Source organism: Ovis canadensis, chromosome 18, assembly GCF_042477335.2.
Source record: "Ovis canadensis isolate MfBH-ARS-UI-01 breed Bighorn chromosome 18, ARS-UI_OviCan_v2, whole genome shotgun sequence".
Lineage (NCBI taxonomy): Eukaryota > Metazoa > Chordata > Mammalia > Artiodactyla > Bovidae > Ovis > Ovis canadensis.
Window position 1 is genome coordinate 17,511,914 of NC_091262.1, and position 16,808 is coordinate 17,528,721.

Below are 16,808 nucleotides of genomic sequence, written 5' to 3' on the forward strand. Positions count from 1 at the left end.
AGTTTATTCTGGTTGGGTCTCCAGTAGGCCACAAAGGACATGCACAAAGTGGGTAACTAGGAAGAATTTAATAAAAGGAAGGAGCTATTTGCTGCTGGCAGATCTTAGCATATATTTCAATAAGACATTATGGCAGGCAGACTAATGGCTTCCAAAGAGGTCTATGTTTAATCCCACAAACCTGTGAGTACATCGTGTTACGTGGTAAATGGCATTAAGGTTGCAGATGGAATAAAGTTGCTTTCCAGCTGACTTTCAGATGGAGATGCATCCTGGATTAGGGCCCAGTGCGACGAGGTTGGCAGAAGAGAGTCAGACAGAGAAACAACTCCCGAAGAAAAGCATAGAGTTACAAAGCTGCTGGCTTTGAAGTTGGTGTAATCAGGGAACCAGCCAAGTAATGTAGGTGGCTTTAGACGATGTAAAGAGCAAGAAAATGAATTCTAGAGCTTCTGGAAAGGAACAAAACCCTACTGATTTTAGCCAAGCAAACTACATGCCAGACTTCTAAAGAATTATAAATGCAATAATTTTTGCTGCTTTAAACCACTAAGTGGTTATTTGTTAAACAACAGCAATAGGAATATATAGGCATATTGCTATAATCTTGAATCAGTGATACTGAGGAGCAGTTACCACTTCAGGGCTGAAGAAACAAGAACAGAGAGTGGTTACTGGAATTTTCCATAAAAGGATTTCAGCATTTGTTGCTTTGGCAGAATATCCATCCAGCCTGCAGCCTTGAGGCAGGTAAGCTAAGAATAAATGCCACAACCTCTCTCTCCTCACAATATCTGTTCCTTCCCTGCAGTTGTCGAGCTCAACCAGAAGCTGAAGCTTGAAAAACATCTAGTGTGGTCCAGGCAGCCCAGCAAGCTAGGCATAAAGCTGGTAGAAATAGTAGAAGGAAGAGTTGAAGGGGCAATAGATGCCCAACGCAATGTTATTCCCATTCTGCTTCCTCTACATGCTACTGTCCTATTTGTGCCCTTTGAAGCAAATCCTTCTAAAGAATTGTGTAGTCTCACTGATTTCAGGGCTTCTACCTCAGTGGGCTTTCATTCTAAACTTCTTAACCAGCACTGTTCTCAGCACCTGCCAGAGACCTATACAATGCTTCTCTCACCGTTATTCATCTTTCTCTCTTTTTTCTCTTCTCTTGTCTCCTAGGACTCCTCTCTTGAATATTCTCCCGCTGCAGTCTCTCCGCATTTTTGTTGTACCTTTGCTTTCTCCACATTATAGTCCTTTAAAAGTGCCCCAGGTCTCTGTTTTCTATCTATACTCACTTCCCCCCTGAGTCTCATCCATACTTCCACGGTGTTAACTTACAAAATTACATATGCAGCCCCAGATCAAATATCTCAGAAATTCCAGCCTTGTGGATCCAATTGCTTGTTCTTTACATGTCCCAAATCAATGCCAATAAGCACTTCCCATGTAGTCTTCCCCTGTCAGATGGTGGCTCCCCCATCATTGATATGGTTAATCCAAAACCCTCAAGGTCATCATCAACTCTTCTCTTTTTCTTACATTTCATAACTAATGTATCAGAAAATGCTGTTGACTGTACTTTATATATAGGATTTTCTCCCAGTTTTACTGATCTGAGTCACCATAATCTCTTACCTCAATTATAACATTAATCTCCTAATTTGTCCCTTTGGTTCTAGCTTTGACCACCTACAGTCCATCAAAAGATGATTCTTCATCACTGAAGTTGACATTTCTCTGCTCAGAACCTTCCATGACCCCCCTCCCCCTGCTTCTGCTTAGGGCAAATGCCAGAGTCTTTACAATGCACTATACAGCTCTACATGATCTAGCCTATGATGGTTCCCAACATGTCACCCACCACCTTCTCTCTGACTCTGCTTCAACCTTACCAATCATGGTCTCACTGTATGGTTTTGGACAAGCTATTTTCTGTCTATGCAATAGACACCCTTCCTCAGGGTTTCTGACTGACAAACTGCATCATGCTTTTTAAAAAATCTAGTCTCAGGAAATATCGTCTCATTGCATCCTATACTGACTACCTTATTAGCACTCTCAACATTCGCAAGCTGATCTTATCTACCATATAACTGTATGTATTTATCATATTTATGTTTTGATCTTATTCCATGTAGGGGACATTGTCCATGTCATTAACTGATTTATATGAAGTACATATATGGGGCTTGACTCTACTGATATACTCCTAAATGAACTAGAGACAAAAGTATTTGAGTCAAGGAGATCATTTAGGAGGGATGATACAAGAAATCATGAGATTTGAGTCAGAAAGAGGCAATGGGAAGAGAAAGAAAGTAATATATTTAAAACACTTTCTGTCAGTCAAATGAACAAGTCTTGTAAGTGATGTGTTATATGGGTTAAACAGATTCCAAAAGCAAAAAGAGAAAGAACTAAGGCCTTTGGAACAATATGTGAGCAGATAAGTAATATAACGTTGGGCACAAATTGGAGAGAATCATAGGATTTGTTCCAGATTCTGGAGGAAAATTCTTATCTAGGTTGTTGTTGTTCAGTCTCTAAGTCATGTCTGACTCTTTGCAACCCCATGGACTGCAGCTCACCAGTCTCCTCTGTCCACCACTATCTCCCAGACTTTGCTAAAATTCATATCCATTGAGTAGGTGATGCTATCTATCCATCTCTTCCTCTGCCACTTCCCTTTCAATCTTTCCCAGTGTAAGGGTCTTTTCCAATGAATTGGCTCTTCTCATCAAGTGGCCAAAGTACTGGAACTTCAACTTCATGAAAAGCCCTTCTAATGAATATTCAAGGTTGATTTCCTTTAGAATTGACTTATCTGATCTCCTTGCGGTCCAGGGAAGCCTCAAGAGTCTTCTCTAGCACCACAATTTGAAAGCATCAATTCTTTGGCACTCAGCCTTCTTTATGGTCCAACTATCACATCCATACATAACTACTGAAAAAAATCATGTGTCTGTTAGTTGCTCAGTCATGTCCAACTCTTTGGGACCCTGTGGACTGTAGCCTGCCAGCCTTCTCTGTCCATGGAGTTATCCAGGAAATAATACTGGAGTAGGTTGCCATTCCCTTCTCCAGGGGATCTTCTGAGCCAGGAATCAAACCCAGGTCTCCTGCATTGCAGGCAGAACCTTTACAACTGGAGCCACCAGGGAACCCTGTGGGAAAAACCATAGCTTTGACTATAGGGACCTTTGTCTACAAAGTGATGTCTCTGCTTTTTAATATGGTGTCTAGGTTGGTCATAACTTTCCTTCCAAGGAGCAAGCATCTTTTAATTTCATGGCTGCAGTACTATTCCCAGTTATGTTGGAGCCCAAGAAAAGAATATGTCACTGCTTACGCTTTTTCCCCTTCTATTTGCCATGAAGTGAGAGGACTGGATACCATGATCTTAGTTTTTGAATGCTGAGTTTTAAGCCAGTTTTTCTACTCTCCTCTTTTACCATCATTAAGAGGCTCTTTAGTTCCTCTTCAGTTTTGGCCATTAGAGTGGCACATCTGAGGCTTTTGATATTTCTCCTTTGCAATCTTGATTCCAGCTTGTGATTCATCCAGCCTGGCATTTCACATGACATACTCTGCATATAAGGCAGATAAGCAGAGTGACAATATACAGCCTTGTTGTACTCTTTTCCCAGTTTTGCATCAGTCAATTGTTCCATGTCAGGTTCTAACTTCTGGTTCTTGGCACAGATATAGATTTCTCAGGAGACAGGTAAGGTGGTCTGCTATTCCCATCTCTTTAAGAATTTTCCAGTTTGTTGGGATCAAAATAATCCTACTCTTTAGCATAGTCAATGAAGCCAAAGTAGATGTTTTTTGGGGGGACTCCCTTGCTTTCTCCATGATCCAATGAATTTTGGCAATTTGATCTCTGGGTTTTCTTTCTCTTCCAAACCCAGTTTGTACTTCTGAAAGTTCTCAGTTCAGGTACTACTGAAGTCTAGCTTGAAGGATTTTGAGCATGATCTTGCTAGCATGTGTAATGAGCACAATTGTACAGTAGTTTGAGTATTCTTTGACATTGCCCTTCTTTGAGATTGGAATGAAAACTGACATTTTCCAATCCTGTGGCCACTGCTGAGTTTTCGAAATTGGCTAACACAATGAGTGCCCCACTTAACAACATCATCTTTTAGGATTTTAATTAACTTAGCTGGAATTCCATCACCTCAACTAGTTTTGTTCGTTGTAATGTTTCCTAAGGCCCGTGTGACTTTGCACTCCAGGATATTCAGCTTTAGGTGAGTGATTACACAGTCATAGTTATCTGGGTCATTAAGACCTTTCTTACATAGATCTGTGTATTCTTGCCACCTCTTCTTAATCTCTTCTGCTTCAGTTAGTTCCCTACTGTTTCTGTCCTTTATCATGTCCAAGCTTGTGTAAAATGTTCCCTTAACATCTCCAGTTTCTTTGAAAAGGTCTCTAGTCTTCCCATTCTATTGTTTTCCTCTATTTCTGTGCACTGTTTATTTAAGAAGGCCTTCTTATTTCTCCTTACTATTCTCTGGAAATCTTCATTCAGTTGAGTATATCTTTCCCTTTCTCCCTTGCCTTTCACTTGTCTTCTTTCCACAGCTATTTGTAAAGCCTCATGAGACGACCACTTCGCCTTCTTGCATTTCTTCTTCTTTGGAATGGTTTTGGCCACTGGCTCCTCTATATTGTTATGAAAACTCAGTTTATAGTTCTTTAGGCACTCTGTCTATCAGATCTAATCTTGAGTCTGTTCATCATCTCCACTGTATAGTTATGAGGGTTTTGGTTTAGGTCATACCTGTATGGCCTAATGGTTTTCCATAGTTTATTCAACTTAAGCCTGAATTTTACAATAAGGAGCTAGTGATCTAAGCCACTGTCAGCTCCACATCTTGATGTTACTGACTGTATAGAGCTTCTCCATCTTTGGCTGCAAAGAACATAATCAGCCTGATTTTGATATATTGAGCATCTGGAGATACCCATGTATAGATTCATCTCTTGGGTTGTTGGAAAAGGACGTTTGCTATGACCAATGTGTTGTCCTGCCAAAACTGTTCACTTTTGCCCTGCTTCATTTTGTACTCCAAGGACAAACTTGCCTGTTATTCCAGGTATCTTTTGACTTCCTACTTTCACATTCCAATCCTCTATGATGAAAAGGACATCTTTTTTGTTCTTACTTATATAAGGTGTCAGAGAAGGCAATGGCACCCACTCCAGTACTCTTGCCTGGAAAATCCCATGGATGGAGGAGCCTGGTGGGCTGCAGTCCATGGGGTCACTGAGGGTCTGACACGACTGAGCGAGTTCACTTTCACTTTTCACTTTCATGCATTGGAGAAGGAAATGGTAACCCACTCCAGTGTTCTTGCCTGGAGAATCCCAGGGACGGGGGTTGCCATCTATGGAGTCACACAGAGTCAGACATGACTGAAGCGACTTAGCAGCATATAAGGTGTTGTAGGTCTACATAGAACTGATCAACCTCAGCTTCTTCTGCATCAGTGTTTTGGGCATAGACTTATCATAGATTACTGTGATATGGAATGGTTTGCCTTGGAAATGATTAAGATCATACCATCATTTTTGAGGTTGCCCCCAAGTATTGCATTTCAGACTCTTTTGTTGATTATGAGGGCTACTCCATTTCTACTAAGGGTTTCTTGCCTGCTGTAGTAGGTATAACAGTCATCTGAGTTAAATTCACCCAGGCCCATACGTTTAAGTTCACTGATTCCTAAGATGTCAATGTTCAGTCCTGTCATGTTCTGCTTGACCACATCGAATTTACTTTGATTCATGGAACTAACATTTCAGGTTCCTATACAATACTGTTCTTTCATCATTGGACATTAATTTCACCACCAGATATATCCAAATTGAGTGTCATTTTCACTTTGGCCCAGACACTTCATTCTTTTTGATGCTATTATTAATAGTAATTGCCCTCTACTCAGAAGAAGGCACTGGCAACCCACTCCAGTACTCTTGCCTGGAAAATCCCACGGATGGAGGAGCCTGGTAGGCTACAGTCCATGAGGTCGTGAAGAGTCAGACCCGACTGAGTGACTTCACTTTCACTTTCATGCACTGGAGAAGGAAATGGCAACCCACTCCAGTGTTCTTGCCTGGAGAATCCCAGGGACGGCAGAGCCTGGTGGGCTGCCATCTATGGGGTCGCACAGAGTCAGACACAACTGAAGCAACAGCAGCAGCCCTCTCTCTTTCCTGGTAGCATATTGGACGCCTTCCAACCTGGGAGGCTGATCTTCCAATGTCATATATTTTTGCCTTTTCATACTGTACATAGGGCTCTCCAAACAAGAAGACTGGAGTTGGTTGCCATTTCCTCCTCCAGTGGACCATATTTTGTCAGTAATCTTTACTATGACCCGTTCTTCTTAGGTGATCTTGCATGTCATGGCTCATGGTTTCATTTAGTTATGCAACCCATTCATCACAGCAAGGCTCTGACTCATGAAAAGGTTGCAAAATGGTAAACATGACTACAAGTCTAGTAGGTTCTTGTCCTGCTCTTTTAACTTATATGCAGAATACCTCATGCAAAATGCTGGGCTGGATGAAGCACAAGCTGGAATCAAGATTGTTAGGACAAATATCAACAACCTCAGATATGCAGATGACACCACACCACCCTTATGGCAGAAAGTGAAGAGCAATTAAAGAGCCTCCTGATGAAGGTGAAAGAGGAAAGTTTAAAAGGTGGCTTAAAATTTAACATTAAAAAAACTAAGATCATGGCATCCAGTCCCATCACTTCATGGCCAATAGATGGGGAAGCAATGGAAACAGTGACAGATTTTATTCTCTTGGCCTCCAAAATCACTGCAGATGGTGACTGCAGTCATGAAATTAAAAGATGCTTGCTCCTTGGAAAAAAAACTATGGCAAACCTATATGGCATGTTAAAAAGCAGAGATATTACTTTGCCAACAAAGGTCCAAATAGTCAAAGCTGTGGTTTTTCCATTAGTCATGTATGAATGTGAGAGTTGGTCCAAAAAGAAGGCTAAGCACCAAAGAATTGATGTTTTTGAACTGTGGTATTGGAGAAGACTCTTCAGAGTCCCTTGGCTGCAAAGAGATCAAACCAGTCAATCTAAAGAAAATCAATCCTGAATAATCATTGAAAACACTGATGCTGAAGCTGAAGGTCCAATACTTTAGCCACCTGATGCAAAGAGCTGACTCATTAGAAAAGACCCTGATGCTGGGAAAGATTAAAGGCAGGAGGAGAAGGGGATGACAGAAGATGAGAGTGTTTGATGGCATCACTGACTTGATGGACATGAGTTTGAGCAAGCTCCAGGAGATGGTGAAGGACAGGGAAACGTGGCATGCTGCAGTCCATGAGGTCGCAAAAAGCTGGACATGACTGAACAACTGAACAACAATTGGTAGGTTCATCAACCATCTCCAAAATGGGGCTGAACAAGTTGACATCATTAGTCTGTGATAGAATCATGCTAACAGGGTCCTTAAAGCCACACACACCAAGAGAATGAGACCTGTCAGAACAGACCTAGATAAAGCAGGTTTTAGAATAATGCCTGCCCGAAACTGGATCCCTCCATTCATTGCTCCAAGCCTGTGAATATATTTTGCCTTAAGGAAATACAAGTAATAGACTGCACCTGCATTTCCAGAGAGATTCCTGGAATCTTTCAGGACATGAGTTGGAGTAAACTCTGGGAGTTAGTTGGTGATGGACAGGGAGGCCTGGCGTGCTGCAGTCCATGGGGTCGCAAAGAGTCAGACACGACTGAGCGACTGAACTGAACTGATTCTTAGATTCACTTATCTATTAATTCATTTAGTTGCAAAAAATGTTTCATGGAAAAGTTAGAATGTGTTGGATACTTCTTGACCCTGGAGAGCTTCCAGCCTACAACACAGAAGACAAGGAATTAGAAGTTATTGAGAGATATGTCAATATAAATGTGTCCCAACAATTGCTGCAGAAGCACAGAAAGGAGGAGGGCTCAGTTCTGGCACCCTGTGGAAGAAATCACAATGATCAGGATTCTTGGCATCTCTCTACTTCTGCAGGTCACAGTATCCTAATGAGGTACCAAGGTTGGTGTTAGCAGAACTGTCTCCTAATCACAGCAATCAGTAGGAAACATGCATATTGCACATTCCTGAAGATGTGCAGTGTCCCTAAACACAAGGAAGAATTGTGTTGTATAAATCTGTGTTTAAAGCAGCACTCCTCAAATTCCTTTTACCAGAAAATACTTATTTCATGGAATGTCAACAATGGCATTATTAGTCTATAAAACATCACTCTGAGCATTTCATTTATGAATAATAATACTGTTTTATGGATTGAGAAGACATATTGAGTATTTCAGTCATAGCTGAGGATAAAATGCAAAAAAAAAAATAGCCTCACAAAATTAGCATACTAGTCAATAATTAAGTCTATATTTGATTTAAGTAGAATATTTACACATAAATCCCACATGTATCCTTATAGAGGAAAAGAAATCCATTCTGCCACAGAGAATTTTTCAGATTTATTTCTCATAATACATTTCATTATGCAAAATATTTTTTTCAAATGAGTTGATTTATTTTTACCAATACTATGGCCCATAAAAAATTAAAAATTAAAAGACTCTTGTTACTTGGGAAAAAAGCCATGACAAACCTAAACAATATATTAAAAGGCAGAGAAATCACTTTGCCAACAAAGGTCCATATAATCAAAGCTATGTTTTTTCCAGTAGTCATGTATGGATGTGAGAGTTGGACCATAAAGAAGGCTGAGCACCAAAGAATTGATGCTTTTGAACTCTGGTGCTAGAAGAGTCTTGAGAGTCCCTTGGGATGCAAGGAGAGCAAACCAGTCAATCCTGAAGAAAATCACCCTGAATATTCATTAGAAAGACTGATGTTGCAGCTGTAGCTCCAGTTCTTTGGCCACCTGATTTGAAGATACGACTCATTAGAAAAGACCCTGATGCTGGGAAGGATTGAAGGCAGGAAGAGAAGGTGGTGACAGAGGAAAAGATGGTGGGATGGCATCACTGACACAATGGACATGAATTTGAGCAAACTCCAGGTTATAGTGAAGGACAGGGAAGCCTGGAATGCTGCAGTCTATAGGGTCGTGAAGAGTTGGACATGACTTAGTGACTGAACAACAACAACAATGATTTTTAAAAGCTTTACAACCATAGTCAATCTTTGTATTACTGCATTTGTAAAGAAAATATCCTTTTGGATGATTAAAAAGTCCAATTTATATGCTTACAAATTAATAGTTGTTACATTCACTGTCAGCCATTGATGGGCATTAACTACAACACAATTCTCACAAGCAGGTAGTTGTTGATTATAGACATAATCTGGATTATGTTAATCAAGGAATGGTTTTATTAGTAGAATGTGTTTCTACAAAATAAATAACATAAAAATAAACTCTTTTTGAGATTTCTTTATTTGGTGGTCACTTTTTATGTTTTAATATCTCCAAGTATGAAAACAAAACAAGTCCCTATTCTTACATGAGTTCATCTACTGATAAAAAATATTTGGCTTTTATACTCTTTAAGATCAACATAATTCAAATGGGTTACACATTGTTCAATATGTTTCCTCACATAATTCTTAGTCTCTATCTATGTAAAATCTTTAGAGTGGCCTCACAAATATCATTTCAGCTTTGGGAGATCTGATCTGATAGCCCACTTAGGGAATTCCAAGTTATCATATGCTTCTTTCTGTAGAAACTCAAAGTTAATAGGATTCATGTCCAGAACTAATGGATCTGAAAAAGAGGTTCTATAATCCCCTTAAAATACTAAAGTAACATCATGGCAAATGTTCAACTTTTCCTTGTTGATGAGCTTCTCCATAATTCTTTTTAAGCAAACAAAGCATTTTTATTATAGCCATTCATTTAGCCAAAACCAATTTTGCAGAGAAAACTTAGCCTCTAGTGACAATTAAGGCTTTCAGGAAGGTGCATCAAGGTGCATGGGGATGACCCAGAAAGATGTTATGGGGAGGGAGGTGGGAGGCGGGTTCATGTTTGGGAATGCATGTAAGAATTAAAGATTTTAAAATTTAAAAAATAAAAAACTAAAATTTAAAAAAAAAGAATGAATGAGATTATTTCTAATATATAGAAATTGAGTCCATTACTGTGGACTCAAGATAGAGTGAAATGGGAGAGTGGGACTGGAACACACAAAGAGCTCAAAGTCATAACATGCCTACACACATGGCTATATGTTATTCTATATGTGGTATTTTTTTGTTTTTTTTTGTTTTTTGTGTTTTTGTTTTTTGGTGTTTTTTTTTTTTGGGGGGGTCATATCCAGCATGAATTTGGAGAAGGCAATGGTAACCCACTCCAGTGTTCTTGTCTGGAGAATCCCAGCGATGACGGAGGCTGGTGGGCTGCCATCTATGGTGTCGCACAGAGTCGGACACAACTGGAGAGACTTAGCAGCAACAGAAGCAGCAGCATGACTTAGGTGTCAACATTTAAGACTACTTGATAAGTATTCATAAAACACAACTGTGCTTTATGGCATTTCACAATGTGAAAGCACCCACAGTGTTCTAATGGCATTTAAGATGATCCTTGTTAAATAACTTTCTTTTTATAAATAAGTGTTATTCCTTGTTTTCAATTTCTTAACTTAATCTGCTGCTGCTGCTAAGTCGCTGCAGTCTATATGACTGTGCGACCCCATAGACGGCAGCCTATCAGGCTCCTCCATCTGGTGATGTCCATGTGTAGAGTCTTCGCTTGTGTTGTTGGAAGAGGGTGTTTGCTATGACCAGTGCATTTTCTTGGCAAAATTCTATTAGCCTTTGCCCTGCTTCGTTCCGTATACCAAGGCCAAATTTGCCTGTTACTCCAGGTGTTTCCTGACTTCCTACTTAAGCATTCCAGTCCCCTATAATGAAAAGGACATCTCTTTTAGGTGTTAGTTCTAAAAGGTCTTGTAGGTCTTCATAGCACCATTCAACTTCAGCTTCTTCAGCATTACTGATTGGGGCATAAACTTGGATTACCATGATATTGAATGGCTTGCCTTGGAAACGAACAGAGATCATTCTGTTGTTTTTGAGATTGCATCCAAGTACTGCATTTAGGACTCTTTTGTTGGCCATAATGGCTACTCCATTTCTTCTAAGGGATTCCTGCCTGCAGTAGTAGATATAATGATCATCTGAGTTAAATTCACCCATTCCAGTCCCTTTTAGTTCGGTGATCCCTAGAATGTTGACCTCTAGAAAGAATCACTCTTGCCATCTCCTGTTTGACCACTTCCAATTTGCCTTGATTCATAGACCTGGCATTCCAGGTTCCCATCAATAGCAAGAGTTCCAAAGAATAGCAAGAAGAGATAAGAAAGCCTTCCTCAGCAATCAATGCAAAGAAATAGAGGAAAATAACAGAATGGGAAAGACTAGAGATCTCTTCAAGAAAATTAGAGATACCAAGGGAACATTTCATGAAAAGATGGGCTCGATAAAGGACAGGAATGGTATGGACCTAAAAGACGCAGAAGATATTAAGATATTAAGAAGAGGTGGCAAGAATACACAGAAGAACTGTACAAAAAAGATCTTCATGACCAAGATAATCATGATGGTGTGATCACTCACCTAGAGCCAGACATCCTGGAATGTGAAGTGAAGTGGGCCTTAGAAAGAATCACTATGAACAAAGCTAGTGGAGGTGATGGAATTCCAGTTGAGTTGTTTCAAATCCTGAAAGATGATGCTGTGAAAGTGCTGCACTCAATATGCCAGCAAATTTGGAAACCTCAGCAGTGGCCACAGGACTGGAAAACGTCAGTTTTCATTCCAATCCCAAAGAAAGGCAATGCCAAAGAATCCTCAAACTACTGCACAATTGCACTCATCTCACACACTAGTAAAGTAATGCTCAAAATTCTCCAAGCCAGGCTTCAGCAATACGTGAACCATGAACTTCCTGATGTTCAAGCTGGTTTTTGAAAAGGCAAGGGAACCAGAGATCAAATTGCCAACATCCACTGGATCATGGAAAAAGCAAGAGAGTTCCAGAAAAACATCTCTTTCTGCTTTATTGACTATGCCAAAGCCTTTGACTGTGTGGATCACAATAAACTGTGGAAGATTCTGAAAGAAATGGGAATATCAGACCACCTGACCTGCCTCTTGAGAAACCTATATGCAGGTCAGGAAGCAACAGCTAGAACTGGACCCAGAACAACAGACTGGTTCCAAATAGGAAATGGAGTACATCAAGGCTGTATATTGTCACCCTGCTTATTTAACTTCTATGCACAGTACATCATGAGAAAAGCTGGACTGGAAGAACCACAAGCTGGAATGAAGATTGCCATGAGAATTCTCAATAACCTCAGATATGCAGATGACCCCACCCTTATGGCAGAAAGTGAAGAGGAACTAAAAAGCCTCTTGATGAAAGGAAAAAAGGAGAGTGAAAAAGTTGGCTTAGAGCTCAGCATTCAGAAAATGAATATCATGGCATCTGGTCCCATCACTTCATGGGAAGTAGATGGGGAAATAGTGAAAACAGTGTCAGACTTGATTTTTTGGACTCCAAAATCACTGCAGGTGGTGATTGCAGCCATGAAATTAAATGACACTTACTCTTTGGAAGAAAAGTTATGACCAACCTAGATAGCATATTCAAAAGCAGAGACATTACTTTGCCGACTAAGATACATCTAGTCAACGCTAGGTTTTTTCCATTGGTCATGTATGGATGTGATAGTTGGACTGTGAAGAAAGCTGAGCACTGAAGAATTGATTATTTTGAACTCTCGTGTTGGAGAAGACTCTTGAGAGTCCCTTGGACTGCAAAGAGATCCAACCAGTCCATTCTGAAGGAGATCAGTTCTGGGATTTCTTTGGAAGGAATGGTGCTAAGGCTGAAACTCCAGTCCTTTGGCCACCTCATGTGAAGAGTTGACTCATTGGAAAAGATTGATGCTGGGAGGGATTGGGGGCAGGAGCAAAATGGGACGACAGAGGAATAGATGGCTGGATGGCATCACTGACTTGATGGACGGGAGTCTGAGTGAACTCCGGGAGTTGTTGATGGACAGGGAGGCCTGGCATGCTGTGATTCATGGAGTCTCAAAGAGTCAGACACGACTGAGTGACTGAACTGAACTGAACTGAACTGAGGCCTCCCTGTTCATCACCAACTCCCAGAGTTCACCCAAACTCATGTGCATCGAGTTGGTGATGCCATCCAGCCATCTCAATGTAGTATCCTGATTGGAATCCTGAAACAGGAAAGAATATTATGAAAAAACTGTGGAAATCTGAATAAAATATGGTCTTTATTTCAGTATTCTGTAACAAATGGACCATATTAATGTAATATGTTTCTAATGGATACTAGACTTAGGGAATATAGGAACTTATGAAATATCTTCACAGTTTTTCTATAAATCTAATACTGTTGTAAATTGAAAGTTTATCTTTTTTTCATGGTAAATTTAAAAAGTGAAGTTCTGCTTCCAATGGTTATTGAGTGGCTTGCAGCACACCAAATCTTTCCCTGAGTTAAAACGAAAAAATGGATAGGGTAATACTAAAATCTGTTTTGAGACAGGTGTTGAAACAACCATAACTTCAGGGGACAAATTCCTGGAGAAGTGGACATCACACAGAGAGGTGAACCCACATTCTATTATTGTTTTATCTTTTGGAATATTTTCTTAGCATCTAGAAATAGAATATGAATCAAACAATATAGGTAGAGCCTGGGGAAGGGGATGGGAAGTGCTATGAACCACCAGCACCGTGTGTTGGAGTATCAATAAGATTCAGTAATTAGAGGCCCTATGGTCAGACAGTTAGACTGAGGAATCCCTTTACATAAAAAATTAAGATGAAAGAAACTTTGGATGGTGATGTGATAAAGCAGTGGCACCACAGCAAGCCCTTCTGGATGAAATTAAAGAAGAACCTGACAATGTTCAAGTGATTCAGTGGTAAAACACTCCACCTGCCAGAGCAGGAGACCACAGAGATATGGCTTCAATCCCTGAGTCGGGAAGATCCCCTGGAGGAGAAAATAGCAACACACGCCAGTATTCTTGCCTGGAAAATTCCATGGACAGAGGAGACTGCTGGGCTACAGCCTATAGGGTTGCGAAGAGTTGGACATGACTGAGTGACTGAGCACACACACATACTTTGAATTGAATGAGCTTAGATTCATCCATTCAACAACTATTTATTCAATGTTAAGATTATAAGAATAATAATGAGCTAGCATTTTGTTCATAAGTCATGTTTAAATTTTGGCTAACTGTAAGGCATCATGCTATGGAATTTATTTGTATTAAATCATTTTCCCCATAAATTTAGTCCAGTGGGTTAGGTAATACTATCTTTTTAGATAAGGAAATTGAACCTGAGAAAAATAACTTGTTCTTAAAAGCTAGGATTGCTAGCATTCTGTCATTCCTGCGGTAGACCCTGTTCCTTGTCTTCATTTCTTACAGACTGGGTGTTGTGGGCAGTGTCTTGTATTATAGTTGGTTGCTTGAGTGGCCTGGCAGGGGAGGGGGCCAGGAGCACGTGGAGGGCCCTGTGGACTGGAGAGAGGTACACAGCATAGCCAAAAACTGAATCAGTTGGCGTGGTCGAGGCTGAGCCCAACCCAGTGGAATACATCCTGCAGAAGTGGCTTCCCCATGGCAGACCTGGAGGCCCGGAGACATTTATATCTACAAGAAGACTGGCTTTATGGCCCAGCTGGCCTGCTGCCAGAAACTGCTGGGCGGAGGGGCAAAGGATCAGAATGCCTGCACTGAGATCTACATCCACCACTTGGGCCTACCTATCAACTGTGCCATCCACATTGCCCTACAGCTGCAGGCTGGCAGCTTCAAGTCTTTGTACATGGTAGCCAGTACCTCCACCATGGAGCTTGTGGGTGAGCAGGAACCAGGGACAGATACAGCAGAGCCACTGACCCAGATCTACAAACTCAGTAATCCACATCCGTGTCTTCAGGGTCACACTCAAGTAATTGAAATGAGGCTGGCCCTCCTTAACCACCCACCCACCAAAAACTAGGTTCATATGTGGCTCTTCTTGTACTGATTACTGCCACGGACATTCTACCAGAAAAAGCCTGTCCCCTCACAGAGAACTCTGAAATAGTGTCTTTTGTTGGGTCCAACCAGTGGGTCTTCCTGAATCTCTGGGGTCTGTAACCATTGTCCTATACAACAAAAATTTTCAAGTTGTGTTGATGCCTGGCCACCTCACTGCAAAAAAAAAAAAAAAAAGAACCAGGAACACACTTGTTTCTGTCTGCTGTCAGAACCCATAGTCTCTATTGTGGTATGTTAACTGTGCTGGGTGTTGAATGTACAGAGGTAGAAAAACAGATAGAATCCCTGCCTATAGTGGACATGGTCCTTTTGGTCTAGTGTGGGAGGAGGAGGTATGTTAGACGTTAAACAGAATATCACCCCAAAAAATATGAAGTGATGTACTATGACAAGTGCTGTGAGTGAATGGGAGTGGGAGAGCCTACATCAGGGAAACTAAATTGCAGTTGGGAACCAGGGTTTTAATTCACTATGTAATTATAATGTATTTGTACACTTATGAGGGAGAGAGCATGGGTTTGAAACAGACTTAGGTTTGATTCCCATCTGTGCACTTGGTATTTTTGCAACCTTGCACAAGTTGATGAATGTCTCTAAACTTCACTTTTCTCTTCCATTGGCAGCAGCTGGTGCCAAGGAAAGTGGTAAATAAATGTGGTTTCTAATCTTTGACATTTAATATTCCACAGAAATAGCAAAGTAACTTTGGGAAGTGATACATCAGTTATTTTGCTAATTACAGGGAGATTAAAAATATAATTACAATTTATTTTCACCATTCTTTCAAAAAAGTAAGACTGTTTTTTAAAAAGAAATTATTGAAATATGTAAGGGTGACAAAACGTGGTCCACTGGAGAAGGGAAAGGCAAGCCACTTCAGCATTCTTGCCTTGAAAACCACATGAATAGTATGAAAAAGCAAAAAGATATGACACTGACAGATGAACTCCCCAGGTCGGTAGGTGCCAAATATGCTACCAGAGAACAGTGGAGAAATAATTGCAGAAAGAATGAAGAGATGGGACCAAAGCAAAAACAATGCCCAGTTTAGGATGTGACAGGATGGAAGTAAAGTCCAATACTGTAAAGAACAATACTGCATAGGAACCTGGAGTGTTAAGTCTGTGAATCAAAGTGTATTCAGTTCAGTTCAGTTCAGTTCAGTTCAGTTCAGTTCAGTTCAGTTCAGTCGCTCAGTCGTGTCTAACTCTTTGCGACCCCATGAATCACAGCATGCCAGGCCTCCCTGTCCATCACCAACTCCCAGAGTCCACTCAGACTCACATCCATAGAGTCAGTGATGCCATCCAGCCATCTATTCCTCTGTCATCCCCTTTTCCTCCTGCCCACAATCCTTCCCAGCATCAGAGTCTTTTCCAGTGAGTCAACTCTTCACATGAGGTGGCCAAAGTACTGGAGTTTCAGCTTTAGCATCATTCCTTCCAAAGAACATCCAGGGCTGATCTCCTTTTGAATGGACTGGTTGGATCTCCTTGCAGTCCAAGGGACTCTCAGGAGTCTTCTCCAACACCACAGTTCAAAAGAATCAGTTCTTTGGCATTCAGCTTTCTTCACAGTCCAACACGCACATCCATACATGACCACTGGAAAAACCATCACCTTGACTAGACAGACCTTTGTTGGCAAAGTAATGTCTCAAAGAGGTCAAACAGGAGATGGCAAG

The 16,808-nt window shown here is 40.7% G+C and overlaps 1 protein-coding gene and 1 pseudogene across 1 annotated transcript in view; both read left to right on the forward strand.

The window, feature by feature from the left end:
• Positions 1–16,808, forward strand: part of GABRG3 (gamma-aminobutyric acid type A receptor subunit gamma3) — an 827,629-nt gene that overhangs the window by 703,346 nt on the left and 107,475 nt on the right. The gene's annotated exons all lie outside the window — the stretch shown is intronic.
• LOC138929784 (ribonuclease P protein subunit p20-like) lies at positions 13,573–15,036 on the forward strand (annotated as a pseudogene).